This window comes from Octopus bimaculoides, chromosome 21 (genome assembly GCF_046866305.1).
Source record: "Octopus bimaculoides isolate indiv1 chromosome 21, ASM4686630v1, whole genome shotgun sequence".
Classification (NCBI taxonomy): Eukaryota; Metazoa; Mollusca; class Cephalopoda; order Octopoda; family Octopodidae; genus Octopus; species Octopus bimaculoides.
The window spans coordinates 35,925,023-35,946,000 of record NC_142948.1 but is presented as its reverse complement, the minus strand read 5'-3'; the positions used below and the strand labels follow the sequence as shown (position 1 = coordinate 35,946,000).

General features: G+C 36.7%; 1 protein-coding gene and 1 long non-coding RNA gene across 8 annotated transcripts in view; one reads left to right on the top strand and one right to left on the bottom strand.

Moving 5' to 3' along the window:
- Positions 1 to 8,355, bottom strand: part of LOC106882890 (G protein-activated inward rectifier potassium channel 3) — a 216,195-nt gene extending 207,840 nt beyond the window's left edge. For 4 of the 7 annotated variants that reach the window (XM_089339114.1, XM_089339116.1, XM_089339117.1 and 1 more), the window contains exon 1: positions 7,843 to 8,351. The gene's annotated coding sequence lies outside the window, so the exon portion shown is untranslated. Of the gene's footprint in view, positions 1 to 6,745; positions 6,829 to 7,842 lie in introns of those variants that run through there. The other 3 variants (XM_089339115.1, XM_089339113.1, XM_052975319.2) reach the window with 3 other exon arrangements.
- Positions 8,356 to 8,395: 40 nt separating this feature from the next.
- Positions 8,396 to 14,986, top strand: LOC106882891 (uncharacterized). Its single transcript, XR_001411046.3, has 2 exons — positions 8,396 to 8,488; positions 11,825 to 14,986. It is a non-coding gene; the product is annotated as an uncharacterized LOC106882891 (long non-coding RNA).
- The last annotated feature ends 5,992 nt before the right edge of the window (positions 14,987 to 20,978 follow it).

Sequence of the window (20,978 nt, the reverse complement as noted above, 5' to 3'; positions counted from 1 at the left end):
AATTGCCCTACCTACAAAACAAAACAGGCAAATATTATAATAATAATAATAATCATCAGCATCATTGTTTTAACATTCACTTTTCTATATTTGCATGGATCAGATGGGATTTAATAAGGCAGATTTTCTATAGCTGTATGCCCTTCCTGTCGTCAACTTTCATCTGTTTCTGAGTGGGGTAACATTTCCCCATGGCCAAATGATTTTGCAGAATATTGGAAATGAATGACATTCATTTATAACAATCACATGATATCGAGTAAACACAACCACACACACATTCACACAAAAATGCATACAAATATGGTGTTGGAACTCTCAGCTTACAATAAACACGTCGCTCTCAACCCCTTTGCATTACGTGTCCTTACACCCACAGTTGGTCCTCTAAACCAGTGTTTCTCAGCTATTTCTACCTGTGGATAAAACTACTTTTATAGATACTACTTTAAAATTTCCTATTTTGTTTCCCCCTCCCCCCATTCACTTGTGTAAGTTTGCAATAAAACTCTCTGACAGAACATGCTTCAGTGGATGGAAACATGTTGAACTATGTAAACCATTAAAGAAACAACCGAGCTGTTTCTTGCAATAAATACACCCAAAGCAAAATTTCTTTCATGGACCCTTAAAACACTACTGTGAATCCCTAATTTACTATGTTGCTTGCATGGCACCCCAACAGTGACATATGGACTTTGTTTGATCCCCACTGCTTTAAAGTGATTACTGCATGAGCTCCTTGAGATAGACACACAAACTCACAAGCTGCTTAGTGTTACTGGAGATGAAGACAGGCTATACCTCCGACATAAGGATGGTGGCTGATGTCTTAAGTCTGTATTGTAATGCTGAAGTAACTTCTACAGAAGGGAAATGAAGCCAGTAACTACCTTGCCCAAACTTTGCAAGAGTGAAAACAGCAATATCATTAGGATCAGTAAGAAACCTGAAAAGAGGCACAAAGTAAGAGTTGATGTAGATCTCACCCCGAGAAGCCTTGGTTATTTCTATTTATCAGAACAATAAAAAATAATGGACAAGTTCACTGAGAGCATAATGCACAAAAGACAAAAGCCATATAGGGAATAAATCAAATGAAAAACTTGGCACGGAGTGCTGACAAGTTTATGACAGACCACTTTGAAAGCAACCTCCATGCAATTGAAGAACAAGAGGTCACCACCAAGTACCCGCTGCTTAAAAGGCAGAAAACATTAACGAACAATAATTATAGGTTGTGCAAAACTATAACAGAAGACAGCAACTACATCATAGCCAACAGTGAGAGAATGTCTTCTAGGTCTTATCTTCCCATGAGGTATGATGATGCAGTGGCCAGAACAGTCTGGAACAGAATAGGTAAAATGAAAATACTAACAGACAAAGTTGATTGTATTGAGACCAATGGGTCAAAAGGATATGGGTGGAACTTTAACAATTCAAACAGCCACCAAGTTAAAAGACCAGCTAGATATTGTTGTGGAATCACAAGAAATAAAGATGCCGTTATGGAAATCAGCTGTTCTGGATACATGGGTTTGAATACAGAATGCAAGATGCCAAAATAAATACCTCAATGCCACTTCGTTTAATTATCTATACTTATGCCATTGAGCCAATTTTGTTATTGCACTGTTGCACTCTTTTTTTTTTTTTAAATCAGTAGAGAAAAGTTTGTTTGAGAGAGAGAGAGAGAGATGTAAACAGAAATCTTATTTTGTCGTCCTATTGTCGTTAAGTTCAATTCAGCAATGTAAACTCCCCGCTCGTCCTCCTCCATGCAGCTAGTCTTCATTAATTAAACTTATCCCGCTGACCACATTAAGTGTGTAGGTGATTTATCAAGCCCGACATCAATGGTTATGATAGTGATGACACAACAGTAGGGTAGTACGTAGGTAGAGGCAGCGGTTAATATGTATAAGTTTGCAGGGAGTTATTCTAAATATGACCTTAAACATTACTACATCAATAGAGAGGATCGTTATTTCAAAGAGGAGACCAACAAACAGAGATAAAGAGAAAAGGGGACAAGGAAAAGAACCTAATAGAATTAGTTCTGTGGGACTGTAATTTCTGAACCGGCAAAATGTACAAAATTTCCATTTTCCAACGTCGAAATATTAATTATCTTGAGTCTACTGTTTATCACTAATAGAAGAAATAATTATGCAAATTTGTTTATTGCGCGCGCGTGTGTGTGTGTGTGTGTGTGCGTCTCGTGTGTACCCAGTGCATGTGTGTAATGGTGTGTGAATACGTGCGTGTGTGTATGCCAGTGTGTGAAATTATGCGTGTATATATGTGTATAATCAGTGCGTGTGTACGTGTATGATGAGTGTGTGTGTGTGAAGATGTGTGCATGCGTGTATATGATCAATGCGTTTGAGAGACTGTGTGAATACATGTGTGTGCATGTCTGACTGCGTATACGTATGAATGTGAATACATATATGTATGTGTGTGAGAATGCATACGCGTGTTTGTCATCATACACACACACACGTGAAATCTACAGTATATTTTATTTACACCCGGCACAGTCACGTCAACGAAAACCGTGTCTTTGGATTTTTCCATACACTACAATGACAAAGCCAAAATTATTCAGTTAATTGCCGTCACGCAAACAACTGAACTTACAGTTTGACCTCCCATAATATATAAATAAACAAACTAAATAAAACGAGACTTCCCCCCCACCTTCTTTTGTGACAGTTATACGAAGATGGATGTCAAATACGTCAAACAGAAACTACACGTAGGTGACAATAACGAAGATTGAAATATGGTAATTTTGATCTCTTAACGGTTTAACATATTAAAGACGATAGGTCGGAGGCGGGGAGGGAGAGAACGAATCTAGCAAAACACATAAATATAAGCATAACTATTTATACATACACATACATATATAGATCACATATATACATGCGTTAATACACACATACACACATTTATGTATGAATTTTGTTGTTTTGTTTTTCCTTTCAGCAGTTTCAGCTCCAGAGCTGAGGCCATGCTGGAGCGCCGTCGTTAGCTTTAGTATACTTTCTTTCACTATTTGAAACTTCCTCTAAAATATGGCATTTTGATGTTACCTGTCCTCAACTGTGTTTCTTTGACAGGAGGAAATCCAGTTCTGTTTTGAAGACATCTACATCCAACCCATGTAGGTGTCTCAGGTTTTGGGGGGAGGATACTGAAAAGCTGTGAGCCCTTGGAACCCAAGCTGTTGCAGACTCTGGTTCTCTTTCCTAATAGCACTGTTGGGATCTTTGACAATATGCAGTGGTACCCCGTTCTGCAGTTTGTGTAACTTTCAACGCCAAAGTTTGATACAAATCCTTCCAGGATTTCCCAGATGCATATCACTACATATCTTTCTCGCCTTCGTTCTAGGGAGTAGAATATGAACTTTTTCGGTCTCTCACAGTAGCTAACGTGTCGCACTGAGACGATCTTCCTTGTGAACTTTCGCCGGATTACTTCGAATTCCCTCGTTAATTTTACAGTGGAGGTCATCGTAGTTGCGAAGCGAACTTCTTTAGCATGCTGGGCTTAGCGGTATTTCGACCGTCTTTACGTTCTGAGTTCAAATTCCGCCGTGGTCGACTTTGCCTTTCATAATTTCAGGGTCGATAAAATAAATATCACTTGAGTGTTGGGGGCTAATGTAATCGACTTACCCCCTACCCCGAACTTGCTGGTCTTGTGCCAAAACTTTCAACCTATATCAATGGGTCTCAGTCAAAATTTTCAACCATGTGTTTTCAGTTATGCGATCAATTGAAAAATTGGGCGAATTGAATTGATGTTGAAGTGGCAGCGTGTTCTGCAGATACGTGTGCCTTGAACGTAATTCTCAAGCAGAAATCAGTGTGACAAGGCTAAAGCTTTTGATTACAGATACGATCCTTCCAGTTGTTTCCAAACAAATGCTGTCTGCCCAGTTTCACTCACAAGGTTGAACGGAGGCTGCATAAAATGACAAGGGCCTAAGAAATCACGCTGAGTCACCGTGGTGTATATATACATACATACTGCGCTGGACTAACCATTAAACAAAATAATTATGTTCTTAGGGCATCAAAGAGAAGAGAGGCACCACAGAAATGGTAAATGGTTTACGGCACAAAAGAAATCACTTTAAACTTGCTAAAATAATATTCAGGATTCCTTTTCTCTCCTAAGTATAGAAGCAGATGTGTGTTACATGAGATTAATTTTGAAGGTCTGATCAAAGACAAAATAGTAGAAAACTTTTCAAATATAAAGTGAAAGTATAAAAAAAAAAACAAATATTTTCTTACTGTTAGTTTTGTTTTATTTTAAAAAATATAAATTTATTTTATGGTTTAATATTGTTTATATTTTGAATTATGAGTGCACCAAACATTTCTAAGTGCATAGGGCTTGTATGGGTCTTAATCCAGCCCTATCTATCTATCTGTCTGTCTATCTATCTACCTATAGGCATAGCTACACAAGTGTGATACCCAGGTACGACGACTTTATTTCTTCATAACTTTCAGAAAGATGGACATTTTTTTTAAATGATATTTTCTACAAATACCTTTCACATGGTGTAGGTTCCGACTACATACTAACTTTTGCTGCATTAACTTTAATCGGTAGAATGTGCCGAACACGAAATGTTCTACCCCTGAGTCAATTTTGTAACTTACAATCAATTAAAAATAGTAAAACAAAATACACACACATACATTCAGTTTATTTCTCCTGTTCTAACACACACACACGTGTATGTCTGTATTATGAGTGTGAATGCATTTAAACTTACGGATAACTTTTTTGATAATCATACAATTTAATTATACGTGCGCGCGCGCACAGACGTGATATAAACATGCAGATACTTACACATGTCTACGCGTTGTTATGTGCATGCATTTAGTTATCTTCAAGTTATATATTCAGATTGTATGATATTTATACATATAACAATTATACAATCTCAGAAAATAACAGTATTCTTAAAGAAGATTAAATAAGAAAAATACCAAGATCATACTGAACATTTTCAAAATCTGAAACAACACTGCACTAAAGGTCCTTATTGCAAACTTGTAGTATCCGATTTCCAATTATATATGAAGATATAAATTTTAAAAAAAAAACATTGCCATTTATTTACACTATAAAGACACACGTTGTTATTTTATTCCTGTTTCGTTTTTGTTCGGCTACCCCCACCCACTCAAGAATATAAATACGGGTGGTTTGTAATAAGTCGGGTAAGTCGGAGATTTTGGATGGATGGATACATAGGGTGATGTTCGGTTAAGTGGTGGGATGAACACTATAAAAAAAATAAGTACTCTATCCAGCGAGAGGTAAATATTGAACATACACAGGGTTTTTAGTGACTTATAGTAGATCAATCTTAAATCCTATGTATATTTAATGAGATATAAATATATATATATAATTCATGGCCACGTCTTTCGTGCTATTGTTTAACGCTCGGTTAGCCCTGATAGAGTAGAGCTATAATTAAAGGGATCCCATCTCATTTTAGTGCGTCTACCCATTGACTTTTCTCTTTTAAGACAGTAAAATATTTGAGATTCAGATGTCTTAGGTTTTTTTTCCCCCCCCCCTTTTTAGCCGGTCGAACGACCACAAAGAAACAGGCTCCTATCATCATTAGCTAGACAGACATCAAGCTAATAACTCATGCAACTGAGTCATTTTAAACTAAACACGACATTGGACTTGTACTTTTGCAGTAATTTTCCATATAACAAGCCCTAAACAATTGTATCGATACGAGGCTTCATTGACTCATCGATACTGAAATGATCTTAACTTTCCACCAAAAAAGTAGTGTTGTCCTCTCACAGAAAGAAAATGAAGGCATTTGTGAAGAGGGATAAATTAATAAGGCAGCGGAAATTTCCCAAGTGTATATTTGAAGATATCAGGAACTGAGCCAAACATTCTGAACATCAAAAAGCATGTATAATGAGGAGGTCTTTCGTAAAATGTAGTTAAAATATATATGTTGAAATAAAAATAAATAAAATTATAACAAGCCTATACATATTTTGGAATGAAAAACGAGGGGCGGGGAACTTTCAAAAACAACTATATAATAATTATTACAAGACAGTCCCAGCTTTATATATGTATAAATTTCACAATTAAAAAAATATTAGCAATAGTTCTGAATATAATAGTTCTCCTGGTTCTTTTAAACAGTAAATGGTATTCTCTCAGAAACCATCTACAAGTGGATATACAGGGAACTTTACAGAAAACCTTATTTTAATTTTATTCCAAGGCAGCTTGACCGACGTTATTCAACTGAGCACATTGAAATTTAGATCAGGACGTAAACATTGCAGTAAAAACAACGGATTACTAATGTATACCCTTTCAAAAAGCACAATATGTAGTTTGTGTTTAGAACTCGTCTTTTCTAGACTTTATAACTTATAAAAAGTGTTTATCTAAAGCGATACAAAAAATTATAAACAAATGCATTAGGAGTGGGTGTCGAAATTTATGTTAATAGAATGTTACAGTAAACTTTAAACAACGTTCTCGACCAAACACACACACACATAATTCTTTGGTTTTACATTTACTCTTGGTAATTGAGAAATACATATTGATTTTCTATTAATGAATAAAGTTGGTGTTGATGCCCGGCCATCAAAGTATAAAATATTCTAGTTAAAATGAAAGTAAAAGAGATAATTTTAAAACATCTTACAATGAAAGAAAGCACTTCGTTCTTCGGACGTTGAAAACCATTTGCCGTTTTGGGTTTAGGGTACGATTTTTAATGACCTGGGATTATCAAAGATGTATTAATTAGGCGAGGACACGAATGACATTGCAGTTTAGTCGGATATATTTATACATATATTGTAATGTATATTTCAGTGTAGGTGTGAGAATAATTGCCTATTTCTGGAGTTTAACAGAGGGAACAGGCACTCACATGCATTGTATATCATCAGGTTGTGTCGTAATTTCTAGAATAATAAATAGTTGGATGTGACGGTCAAGGAGGACATGAATGACAATGGAAAATAAAAGTGTTCAGGTGAGACTGTTGACTGAGATAAGTTGGTACGATTAGGAAAATCACACATGAACGGGCTTTTCCCCACCACACACGTATGACAGCGTTGGTTTCCAGATATGAGGGACGGATAAGGAGAACCAGATATTGACAAAAATTGATATAGTTATTGGACCTAACTGATTTAGTAGTGGCTAGCACTAATCTATCAGTTGTGATATAATAACTGGAGATTGAAAGAAGAAAACAAGAGACATGTGAATGACATTGAGAAGTAAGAAAACAACAAAGTGACGCCAAAGAAAGTCTATACACAACAGATGATAAATATATTGATTTATAACTGAGATGGTTAATAATGCCTGCCGGACTTCGCTTTATTGTAAATAGATCTAGGTTTTAAGAGGGTTTAGATATTAAACAAAGACAACACATTGATGAGACTTATTGGTTGTTACACTATATTAAAATGTTCGATTTCGTTTATCTTTGTGGAAACAAAACAAATCTTTGAGTTGGAAAAGTGACTCGTAAATAATAAAGAGACAGAGAGAAAGAGAAAGGAAGAATAAAGCGTTTGTCTGTGTCTGTCTATGCGTGTATGTGTGTGTGAATGTGTGTGCGTCAGAGAGAGAGAGAGAGAAACAGAGAAATAGTGTCTGTGTGTGCGTTAAACATGAGATGAGAAGCTGGGATGAAACATATCAATCCCTTTTTTTCATACGAAAGAAGTGGATAAAATCGGTAAATGAATAGAAAGGCTGTCTGCTCAACAATCTTACCTACGGCTGACCGCTGTTATTTCCTCTTCTATTTGTAAAATCCCATCCTATGGGGTAATAACATATCCATAGTGAGTAGAACCCAGCAGTAGATCTACTCATGCTATGCTTGGTTTAATTGTAAACTCGCTGCCTTGACAGGTGCTCATACAAAACCCGAAATGGTTGCTAAAAGATCGATACTTCATCATCACATCACACTTCTGCTAAATACTTGTTGCATGAGCTTTATTTGTTTATTTCTCGGCCTTTGTTGTTGGCTTTTTTTTGTTCTCTTGTTCACCGATTACGAGCGAAAGGGAAATCTTGTCAACTCATCAGATATATAATTGTGTTTTAAACATATAATCTTAATAATATACTTGCTTTGTTTTCACATTCTAAGAATAACTTTTAAAAGTTTATAAATCAAGTATTGTTTACATGTATATAAATAAACAATATTTGTTGCAACTTTTTTTTTTCCTTCCGATAGTTATTAGTGTGACGGGAAGGGAGACGGACTAGTTTCGTTTCGTTTGTATCAAAGTTTTTATATAGTCTAATGTTGTAATTATATAAACCGGATGTATATATCCCCGACTATATAAAGCGCGTGAGTACGTGTTTCGGTCATTTGCGGAGCAGTTTGTTGGCTGTTGCTGAGGTATGTGCTTTATAAGTCAATCAGCAAGACTGGGGGGAAATCATAGCGTATATGTAAGATCTATACAGCTTAAGCATGTTGAAAACAATCCATAGTTTAAGACTTAGCCATTTTAGTAATCGAACTATATTTTTTCATGATGTATTAACGTTAATCTCCTTTCTTCATAGATCAGTATGTATTTTATGACTAGAATTAATATATACTTATTTTTTTCGCTTTTCCGGTGAATCTAAATATTTTTTTATCTTTTATCTCTTGATAAAAAGACATGACTTTAATGTAATATGTATTTTGTGTATAGATTTACGGTGATCTAACTGAAACGGTTCTGCCGTGAGTGGAATCTGCGGTAACCTGCAGCCACGTGGATTCATCTGTTGCATTCCGTTCTCACACATTACTACACGTGGTCTCTTGCTGTTTATTGTGCTACTGATTTTTCTATTTCGGTGATGACATTCGCTATTCTGAAGATCAGTTGTTCTCTTCGCGGTGCAGTTTTTGTGCTTTCGAAGTTCTGACAACTTTTTACATTGCTGTCTTTTGAGGCATTTGTCTGAGAAATTACATTCAGTACAGTCCTAATTGGGTTTTTTTTTAAATCCTACCCTGCTGTCCATACGACTACCAGAGTCTGCTTTTGTATAGGTTTTTTTAGTTCTATATCTTTTATAGTTTCAAATATATGTGTTGCGGTTAATTTTTTATATCGTTTCAGTGAGAAATTGTTAAGCTTGATGGATTCGTAAAATTTTTGTACCCAAGCTGTCCGCATGTGTCGATCGAGCCATAATTTACTAGTGTATCAATTAGTAGCCCTTTAGTGTATGCCTGTTTTTAATGGTAGCTCTTTCATTTGTCTCATTTAAATTAAGAGATGTTTTGCTAGTTAGTTTTAATTTTTACAGAAGCCATTAGGATGTTAATTTTCGTCGTTCCTCGTGGGCGATCTGTGTACTGCCGTCTGTTACGTTTGACCTCAACCTTACTGTGACGGTCAACAATGTTACCCTTGCTAAATATATCACTGTACCGTTGTAGTTCTACGGAAATGTCCCAAGGGTGATGATCTTGTGGATCGACTGATTGTCTTGACGATTTCCTTTTGCCCCTATCTGACTTGGGGATCCAGATGGACTATATGTAATCTGAACCTTTCCACCCCTTATTTTTTATTTTTTACCTAATCCCACGTTTTAGGCTATGGCGATTCTGATTCTGAAAAAAAAGAATTTCAAATTTTCGATTTCTCCCCCCCCCCCCCCCCGTTTTTATATAGATCCACAGGGTAAACCTAACCCTAACACTAGTTTTGTGAGATTTGGCTGTTATTTCTAGCATGTTAATAGCCTGCTTGGTGGTAGGGGGGAATTGAAATTTTTCAAACAATTTTTTTTCAGAATCGGAATCTCCATAGCCTAAAACGTGGGATTCCGTAAAAAAAAATAATAAACAGGGGGGGGGGGTTCAGATTACATATAGTCCGTCTCCGCTATAGATTTGAGTATGCCATCGTGGCGTGGAATACAAATTACGGCGATCTTACGTTAAGGACTTGTAACGTAAGATCGCCAAAATGACTGTTATACATCAGCTTCTTCGCATGTTATTTAGATCACTTCCGTTTGTCTCAAAGGGTGTTTATCCCTGACTTTTAATAAGAATAACCCCTCAAGGGAAAGCACGATGTCTGCCTTTGTTCATAGACCGACTCAAGCACTCGGGTCCAGGTAACTTACTGTACAAAATATGGAAAGTGCTATGTGGGGCTGGGTGACAGAATTAGTTATACTGTTAATGGGCGGTCAACAATTGTAAAAGTGATTTATGGACATCCTGTTATAGTATCAACATTACCAATGCGTTCTGATGTTGTGATGAACATTGGGTCGGAGTACTGTGCTATTTTCAGCAGTGATGACAGCTCTACTCGTTCACTTCTTCTGAATATCAGAACCTAATTCTGTGAGCTCTATAACCCTTCAGCATGCAGATTATTCGGTCATATGTATTACTTATTCGCATTTTGAGTCAATCGTGCTTTAACCCGTAGCTTTGAGATTTATTTTTAGAATATTGTTGGATATGTGTGAGATACCAAAGATGGTCGGTTTGAATGTTAGTGTTACTCCTGGGTTCCTTTTGCGAATTGGCTTTTTAAATCTGTTTTGTGTAAAGTTTAATAAAATATGTTTATAAAAGATAAACCTTTCCATGTCCCCCCTCCTATTCTAAAATATTTTACTTGTTTGATGTGACCCAAAAGTTTGTTTATAGCTTCGGTTGCATTTCGTGTTACTCTTCCAAGGGCGTATAGAATAGGTATGTATTGTTTCGTTCGTGTGCATCATGTACTGAAAGTTCTGGCTGCTTTTCTCGATTCTCCAGTGTTTTGCAAAATCAAGCTCATACTATGAATAAAATTTGTGCAACTTTTGTAGTGGTGGGGTGGGCATCCTGCGGGCGACTAACAATGTTGCAAAGAATAGGCAGCCATTTGAAAGATCTTCATTTTTAATTACTATAGTTTAGTATCAAGCGTCAGGTGAAATCGTAGCCATGGTACATAAAAGCATCCATTACATTCTCTTACTGGTTAGCATCAGGAAGGGCGTGCAACTGTAGAACCTGTGCCGAATCAGACAGGAGTCTGGTGCCGCCCCTCAGCTTGCCAACATGGACAGCGGACGTTAAAATGATGATAATGTGGTACTTTTGAAATATGCAAAGGTGCTTTAATGGATTGAAGAATTTCCCTGGTGAAGTTTTTTTGCCTTTGTCTCACTTAGGACATTTCGTTGATGTTTTCACTTACATATACTGTTGTGTCTGGGGAGAGTCGTTCTCTTTTAGTGCATTATAATTTAACGGACTCACCGGTAAGGTTTCTACTTAATTCCTTTATTTTCGTTGCGTCTTACAAGAAGCAACGAAGATTTTAGAAAAAATAATCCTCTCTCTATATTGCTTTTGTCCTGAGGATGATGATCTTGTGGATCGACTGATGTCTTGACGATTTTCCTACGCCCCTATCTGACTAGGGACTATTTATGAATATTATGAGTGGGATAAAATTAGTGATAGTGTGGTCCTATTGAAATACACACAGGAGGTACTTTAGTGGATTGAATAAGTTCCCTGGTGAATTATCTTAGAACATTTATATTGTAGGTGGATTAGGAAATGATTTCATTTTTTTCAGTGGACAATGTATGGAAATATAAAAAGGGTGCTGTTGGAAAGTTACTGGCTTTAAGGGTAAAGCTGGGAGGTAGGTCAGAAGATATGCAAAATATCATGATGGTATACGATATATCTTTCTCTTTTTTGCAGATTTAACGCATGATGGCAGCTCCTAGTGTGTTTTGATAACATTGAAGTACAAGCAGTAATGAAGTCCCTCTTTCTGCAAGGCAAACAACCAGCAGAAATCCCTAGCAAGATGAAGGAAGTATTGAAAGATGGCTGTCCATCTTATTCCACGATAAAAATCTGGCTGACAAGGTTTCAGACCGATCATTTTGAGGTCATAGATAAACCCCAGTTGGGACAGCCAACTTCTGCAACTACAGAGGACTGCTGGATCTCAGCTGAGACTCTAGGGATTTCCTGCGAAAGATTTCATCACACCATCCATGACATTCTAGGCATGAGAGGGTTTTCTGCAAAGTGGGTGCCAAAATAGGTACATCAAAATGACAGCAGAAGTTGATTTTATGGCTCGTTTAGTCACCACAGGTGGAACTAGGCTTCATCGTTATGGTCCCCGGACCAAGCAGCAATTGGTGGAATGGTATCACAGTGGTTCACCACATCCCAAGGCGTTTTGGACACTGAAAACAAGATTTTGGCTTCAGTGTTCTGGGACAAAGCTGGAGTATTCATTTTAGAATACCTGCCAAAGGGTCACACCATCAATGCAGAAATGCCATGGAAAACTGACCCATGATGTCTTGTTTTTGTAGGGTAGTGCACCAGCACATGAAACCCTAGAAAAAATACACAGCTTTGGCTTTAAATTGGTAGTCCGCTCCTGACTTGACCCCCTCTCACTATCACCTCTTTTCATAACTGAAAAAACAGCTCAACAGAATGAAATTTCATTCTGAGAAGTGATTGTTGCTACAGAGGCATGGTTAGAGGCCCAACCTTCCAAGTTCTTTTTTCAGGGTTTAGAAAAACTGAAGGACTGCTGTGGTAAGTTTGTGTATCTGAAAGGGGAGTATGTTGAATAAAATCATTAACTGATCCTCCTGTATTTTCTTTTATCCAAGGTCTGGAACTTTTAAGTATCCCCTTGTATGTAATAAGTTCTGATATTATGATGAACACAGGTCGGAACACTGTGCTATTTTCAGCAGTGATGACAGCCCTACTTGTTCACTACTTCTGAATATCAGACACTAATTGTGTGATGTCTTGATCTTTGATTCCCTTTCACTGATTCATTTCTTAAATCAACATTTTGTAATCATGAAATTCAATAAAATATTTTTATTAAAAAAAAAAACCTGTCTGTGCTTCCCTTCCTCTATTATGAAAGTAAATCTGTTTTTAGTCCAGTTGGATTTCATCTCACTTTTTCAAGGACATGTACTGAATTGAAGTTTGGGCCACTGACCTACATTTCCGATGCTTTACAAAGCCAAGATTGACCAGTACTATTAATCCTTTGACATTCAGATTAATTTGTCAAATGTAATGATTATTCATCACATTTTTTTTAAAAATCATTTAGTGTCTTGTAGTTTCAAGATTTTGAAAATGTGATTGTTTATTTTTAGAAAGACATTGTAGGGTGGGTGTGAGAGGTTGAGGCTGGTCAGTTTCAACATAGTGCAGTATTTGGGCTAGGTATGGCCAGTTTAAATTTTAAAAAGTTATTAAACATTTAGCTCCTGCAGGAGAGGGTTCTTCCATTTTGGGTTTTTCATTCTGGATCTCAAACCATGCAAAGAAACTTCACTTTTAATACATTAGAAGAGGATTAATAAGAGTCTTGTAATATTTTGAGGAAAGTCAGCTCTATTATATTTTACACTAGCAGATAGGGGGATACAACTCTGGGGTTGTTTCAGTCTTATTAAACTTTGGTTGAGTACAAGAAGTGGAAAGTTAACATTGGTAGCCACAAAAACACTGGTATTGATTTAGAATTTTAATCCTACAAGTATGGAGTGATTTGGTCTAAATGATTCAATACCTGAGAGAGGCAAACAAGGGCTGCCCCCAGGTAGTACATGCACTAGCTACACCACTTCATATTGCTCAAAGACACACTAATCTGTAACTGTTATAGTTTTATCTAGTTAGCAGTTTTTAGTGAAACTGGTAACAGTTCTTAGAATATAAATCTCATTAAGCAGCTGCTTCAATAGCAATTAGGTTGACGGGGGGGGGGGGTTCTTCTTGAAACCATCTTATGACATGGTTAATGATATTTATCCACAGCTTAAGCATTTGTTGGAAATTTTTGCAATATGCTTTGACATTAAGAAACACCTTTTCTGGCAAACCCTACCAGTGCATGCAAAAATATCAGGTATTTCTTAACAAAACATGGTGGCTGTATGCTTTACCAATATGTTGTACAGCATACAAATGGGCTCGGTATTTCATTCTTTAGTATTCTGACTATTTTGTTGAATGTAATACTTGTTTATTCACAAGTTTTGAATTCTCTTGTAGCTTTGAGATTTCTATGATGTAGTTTAGTTTTAGAATGACATTGGAGAGTAGGTGTGATGAGGATTCGCATTTACAGCCATCAAGTGATGTCTAATCATGGCACTTGACTGTGGCCATGCTAGAGCACTGCCTTGAAGGGTTTTAGTCGAGCAAATCAACCCCAGGACTTATTTTTTGTGAGCCTAGTACTTATTCTATCAGTCTCTTTACTGAGCTGCTAAGTTATGGGGACTTAACACACCAACACTGGTTGTCAAGTTGTGATGGGGAACAATCACAGAAGATATATATATATACATATATACGATGGGCTTCTTTCAGTTTCAGTCTACCAAATCCACTCAAGGTTTTGTTCAGCCTGTGGTTACGGTTGAAGACACTTGCTCATAGTGACTGAACCTGGAATCAAGCTTACCAATATTTAGCAGAAGTAACAGTGACTCAAGGTCTGAGACTTTTGTACCTTGACACTAGAAACTCAGACTTTGAGTCATTCTTAGTGCTGTATCTGAAAGGGGAGTATGTTGAATAAAATCATTAACTGATCCTCCTGTATTTTCTTTTATCCAAGGTCTGGAACTTTTAAGTATCCCCTTGTATGTAATAAGTTCTGATATTATGATGAACACAGGTCGGAACACTGTGCTATTTTCAGCAGTGATGACAGCCCTACTTGTTCACTACTTCTGAATATCAGACACTAATTGTGTGATGTCTTGATCTTTGATTCCCTTTCACTGATTCATTTCTTAAATCAACATTTTGTAATCATGAAATTCAATAAAATATTTTTATTAAAAAAAAAAACCTGTCTGTGCTTCCCTTCCTCTATTATGAAAGTAAATCTGTTTTTAGTCCAGTTGGATTTCATCTCACTTTTTCAAGGACATGTACTGAATTGAAGTTTGGGCCACTGACCTACATTTCCGATGCTTTACAAAGCCAAGATTGACCAGTACTATTAATCCTTTGACATTCAGATTAATTTGTCAAATGTAATGATTATTCATCACATTTTTTTTAAAAATCATTTAGTGTCTTGTAGTTTCAAGATTTTGAAAATGTGATTGTTTATTTTTAGAAAGACATTGTAGGGTGGGTGTGAGAGGTTGAGGCTGGTCAGTTTCAACATAGTGCAGTATTTGGGCTAGGTATGGCCAGTTTAAATTTTAAAAAGTTATTAAACATTTAGCTCCTGCAGGAGAGGGTTCTTCCATTTTGGGTTTTTCATTCTGGATCTCAAACCATGCAAAGAAACTTCACTTTTAATACATTAGAAGAGGATTAATAAGAGTCTTGTAATATTTTGAGGAAAGTCAGCTCTATTATATTTTACACTAGCAGATAGGGGGATACAACTCTGGGGTTGTTTCAGTCTTATTAAACTTTGGTTGAGTACAAGAAGTGGAAAGTTAACATTGGTAGCCACAAAAACACTGGTATTGATTTAGAATTTTAATCCTACAAGTATGGAGTGATTTGGTCTAAATGATTCAATACCTGAGAGAGGCAAACAAGGGCTGCCCCCAGGTAGTACATGCACTAGCTACACCACTTCATATTGCTCAAAGACACACTAATCTGTAACTGTTATAGTTTTATCTAGTTAGCAGTTTTTAGTGAAACTGGTAACAGTTCTTAGAATATAAATCTCATTAAGCAGCTGCTTCAATAGCAATTAGGTTGACGGGGGGGGGGGGTTCTTCTTGAAACCATCTTATGACATGGTTAATGATATTTATCCACAGCTTAAGCATTTGTTGGAAATTTTTGCAATATGCTTTGACATTAAGAAACACCTTTTCTGGCAAACCCTACCAGTGCATGCAAAAATATCAGGTATTTCTTAACAAAACATGGTGGCTGTATGCTTTACCAATATGTTGTACAGCATACAAATGGGCTCGGTATTTCATTCTTTAGTATTCTGACTATTTTGTTGAATGTAATACTTGTTTATTCACAAGTTTTGAATTCTCTTGTAGCTTTGAGATTTCTATGATGTAGTTTAGTTTTAGAATGACATTGGAGAGTAGGTGTGATGAGGATTCGCATTTACAGCCATCAAGTGATGTCTAATCATGGCACTTGACTGTGGCCATGCTAGAGCACTGCCTTGAAGGGTTTTAGTCGAGCAAATCAACCCCAGGACTTATTTTTTGTGAGCCTAGTACTTATTCTATCAGTCTCTTTACTGAGCTGCTAAGTTATGGGGACTTAACACACCAACACTGGTTGTCAAGTTGTGATGGGGAACAAACACAGAAGATATATATATACATATATACGATGGGCTTCTTTCAGTTTCAGTCTACCAAATCCACTCAAGGTTTTGTTCAGCCTGTGGGTACGGTTGAAGACACTTGCTCATAGTGACTGAACCTGGAATCAAGCTTACCAATATTTAGCAGAAGTAATAGTGACTCAAGGTCTGAGACTTTTATACCTTGACACTAGAAACTCAGACTTTGAGTCATTCTTAGTGCTAAATATTAAAAAAAAGAAATTTACACATGCTCATATTTGGAGTTGTTTTCACTGTGCAGCTTAGCAGTTCCAGTCAAGCTGTCTAGCATGGAAAGCAGACATTAAATGATGATATATATAAAATATACTACAGGCTTCTTTCAATTTCTGCCAAACAAATCCACTTACACATTTTGGTCTAGCTGAAGCTATATAGTAGAACTCACTTGTCCAAGGTGCCATGCAGTGAGACTGAACTCAAAACTGAGAAGCAAGATTCCTAAGTACATTATCAAGAAAGTTTCTAAAAGCAATTTCTAGAAATAACGAATTCTGCTGGCAGCATTGCATTGATTTGTACTAATACTTCCAAGATAGCAAAACTTGTTCATAACTCTGACAGGTTGACTATTAATTACAAGATTATTGGAGTTATGTTCCCATGACAGTCATTGATTTGGTTTCATCAAAATTAATTAATAAACCACATTCAGGGTTTTTTGTTTTTTTTTTCTTGACATTTTTAACATTCACTTTTCGATGCTCACATAGTTCAGAATTTCTTGAAGCAAATTTTGAATGGTTAGATGGTTCAGTGGTTCTTGTCAACCCTCACCTGTTTTCAAGTAAGGTAATATTTTCTTTCATGACTGGACATGTTTTTATGGAGGATTGAAAATGAATGGAACTACCTTTTTTGAAAGTAATGATGATTTACAAATAAGATGCATGAATATACAACGAAATTCAGTTTCTGTCAAGGAAATCCGCTCACAAGGCTCTGATCAGCCTCAGTCTATAGAATACTCTTGTCCAAGGTGCCATGCAATAAAACAACCAAGGGTGGTTTTTCTTTTACTTGTCTCAATCATTTAACTGGAGCACTGCCTTTAATTAAAAGGGTTGGTGAGTGAATTTAACCAGATAGCTATGCCTCTTTGTCTTCAAAATGTCTCATCAACGTCATTATGATTCTCATTTCGGGGATCATTCATGTAATGACATTTTTGGTTCAATTAATTTTGAAAATAATGAAGAATTTATTAAAATAACTTTATTAAGCTGGTATTTAGAACATAAATTAACATGAGATTTCGATGGAAGGATTTTAAATCACTTTGAAATAATATTTGTAGCATAGAACTAGGAACGGTCTCAGGTGGGTTGGTGTCGGATAGTTATTAACGACCTTTGAAATCTAGAACATTCTTCAGAGTATTACAGTTGATACAATACATGAGGTTGGTGGAGGTGAGGTTAAATTGGTTAATGAGGTGGAATTGAGGATTATGAGCACGCCATTAGAAATGAAATCAAATGTAGAGCTGGAGTATTTAAAGGCATCAGGCTATTAGTGGGTGAAGGGAATTTTTTTTAGAGGTCCCTTTTGAAAAAGAAGAGTTGGGGATTAAGAAAGACTGGTAATTAAAGTTAATATGGATAGCTGATTGAAGAGGCATGTCAGACAAGTGAAAGTCATAGGAAGAACTTTTTGGGTTTGTGTGTTTAGAATAAAAGAGCAGAGGTTTTGGGAATCACTGGAATGTAGAATAATAGACCAACACTTCAGTGTCATGCTGTGCCAGGAAGACATGCTGCATTTCATCAGTTTTGTAAATAGATATTGGAATCAAAATTTATTGATGGTTCCGGTGTGAGTCATATCGATGGTTCTGGTGTGAAATGAGGAGGCAATGTAAAGATAATCAATACTGACAGGAAGATACCAGAAGTATTTGAGCTGGTAGAGATAAATCCAAAAGATGGGTGGTAAGTGTTGAAGATAATTTCATGTGAAGAGTGTCTCATCATTTAACATTCATTTTTACTTGTTTGCATGGGTGAGAAGGAATTTGAGTTTATCTTGGTAGTTATGGCTTCCCTGAGAGATTGTTGACAGAATTTATTGAACAAGGAATTAACGGTAAGGACAAGTTTAGCTTTAGAAGAGAAGTGATACCAGGTGAAGACTGGAAGTCACAGAAATGTTTAACAGCTTAAATCTTGTCGTTGATGGAATGGCTGCACAAGTGGGAAACAAATAACGTTGAGAAATAAAGGAATGAATGATTAATATCCTTGGTACATTGAAACAGGTGAACAAGAGGTGATACGAGTTTATCAAGGTAACTGGAAAGAAGTCCAATGGGAAACCGGATGGTTGCGTTGTGTAGATTAGAGAGAAAATAGAAGGTATACGATGATGAGGTTAATAGAGGTGGAGGTGGCTGCTAAAGAAGTGATCAGTTCCTCAATAGTACAGTGGAATATTTGATTATTGGGTCGCGTATTATTGAGCTGTTGGGATGACGTCTCTCAGTAAAAGTCACTCCATCAAACAACAGCATCACTCTCTCGGTAGGTTTGATTTTGTCATTACTCCCGCTTATGAGTATCAGAGTTCATCAACCGTGATAGTCTGGGTTCCTTTTTCAAATTGAATAAATTCTGACAGCAATATTTCATCACAGATCGAACTATTCCAAGTCATTTGTTTATATCATGCTGTTCTGTTTAACATAGATAACCAAAAGCATCAGTGTGCAGAGATCTATTTTCCGTGTGTAAATAAAGAATTTAAAAATTAAGCCTTCGATGAACAATAAAACATAGAAATGGAACCTTCAGCATCCGACAGGGATACAATTTATCATGAATGGTAACTATAGCATTATGTGGAACGGTAGACGTTAATTGAGGGGAAGCTGGCTGGCGAGTTGGAGTTTGGTGAATTTTATTGGTGTTGAAAAAGCCAATAAGGGGTGCTATTCGCTGTTCATAGATGTGCATATGTTTATCGAACAAAATACGAGTGAACAGAACAGGTGAACAAACGATGGCGAGATGTATACTGTAATGAACGAAGTCACGGTAAAGGTTGTTTGTGTTAGGTGAACCTCTTAGACTTGCTGAGCCCTATTTGAAGTTACACCTAATTATTGACCACACCCAATTATTCCGACCCTTCACTATTATCCACACAGTACTGTCATTTCCGAGATGCAATATCATATAATGGTGTTGCTTGCTAGACACGGCATGGATAGGGATCAATGGTGATAGCAAATCGAACGGAAAAGCATGCATAAGGCATGCAAGATGCGAATGAAATTGTATAAAGTTATTACCTCTTATCCGGAACTCTCAAGCAACCGGTTTCAAGGGAAAATAAAGTTTTGTAAATTAGAGTCAAAACAATTTGTATTAATTAACTGTCCTTATAAGAAAGTTTCTACTGCATATTTCACTGCATTTACAGTACCTGCATTTTATTTGGTTAATGAAGCTTGTTATTTAATTAAATGAAATTATATCTTCATTTGTATTTCGTTTCTACTATATGCAGAATATTAATTTTATATATATAAATCGAGAGAGAGAGAGGGGAGTTTTAAAATTTGTAAGGCGCTATGGTAATTTAAAAAGTGATGATCAGATATACGGAAAATTCAGTTATCCAGCCACACTCCGATCCCTGTGGTGCTGGATAGGCGGGAGTTTACTTTGTGTATGTGTGTGTACATTTTGACGTCCAGGAATTACTGGACAATTTTATTCAGAGGCGGCGGAGATGTATGTTTTGAAAGAGATTTGGCTGCTTTATCTAGCAAATCAAGTAATCATAACTATTATGTATGCTCCTCCTGCATTGGTTCATGTACAGGGCAGTGTTATTGTTTAACCCCGGGTCACTGAGCGAATAGACCTTATGATTAACGGCAGAGCAAGCACGACTGTTTCTTCGTTCACCAAGACACTATATTAACCAGTTGTTTGGTTAAGATAGTAACTTCTAATTTGAGGGAGATTTGGCTAATATTTCTAGCAGGGTGAGATGTTAATGCAGAGCCCAGGACCGTCTCAGCAGCATTATAGGCCACCGGGGAAACCAAGAATCTTGGCCCTATTGATTTATTGGCAGCAAACCACAGCATACATAAATCATAAGTAAGCCCCTAGGCAACTGCCCTGTGTGCCCATATCTTAAGAGGACACCGATACTGGCTGTTGTTCACTTGGACATTGGTGATTCAGGGGATGAAATAACAGATAAAGGACTCAATACTCGATTTGAACAGGACTGGTCAGGTAAGGTAAATAAATATGGATGATTATGGACAGTACTATGGTGAGATGGTCAAAAAAATAAGCAGAATTTGCCGCGGAGGTAAAGAATACGTACACCACCCTGCTTTCGGCGTAACAAAAACACTAACCCTAAACACCGGGTGTACGTATTCTTTACTTTCGCCAAATTTGCTTCATGTTGAGGACAGTAGCGGTAGCTAGAACTGATGATTCAGTTGTGATGTAATAACTGGAGATTGAAAGA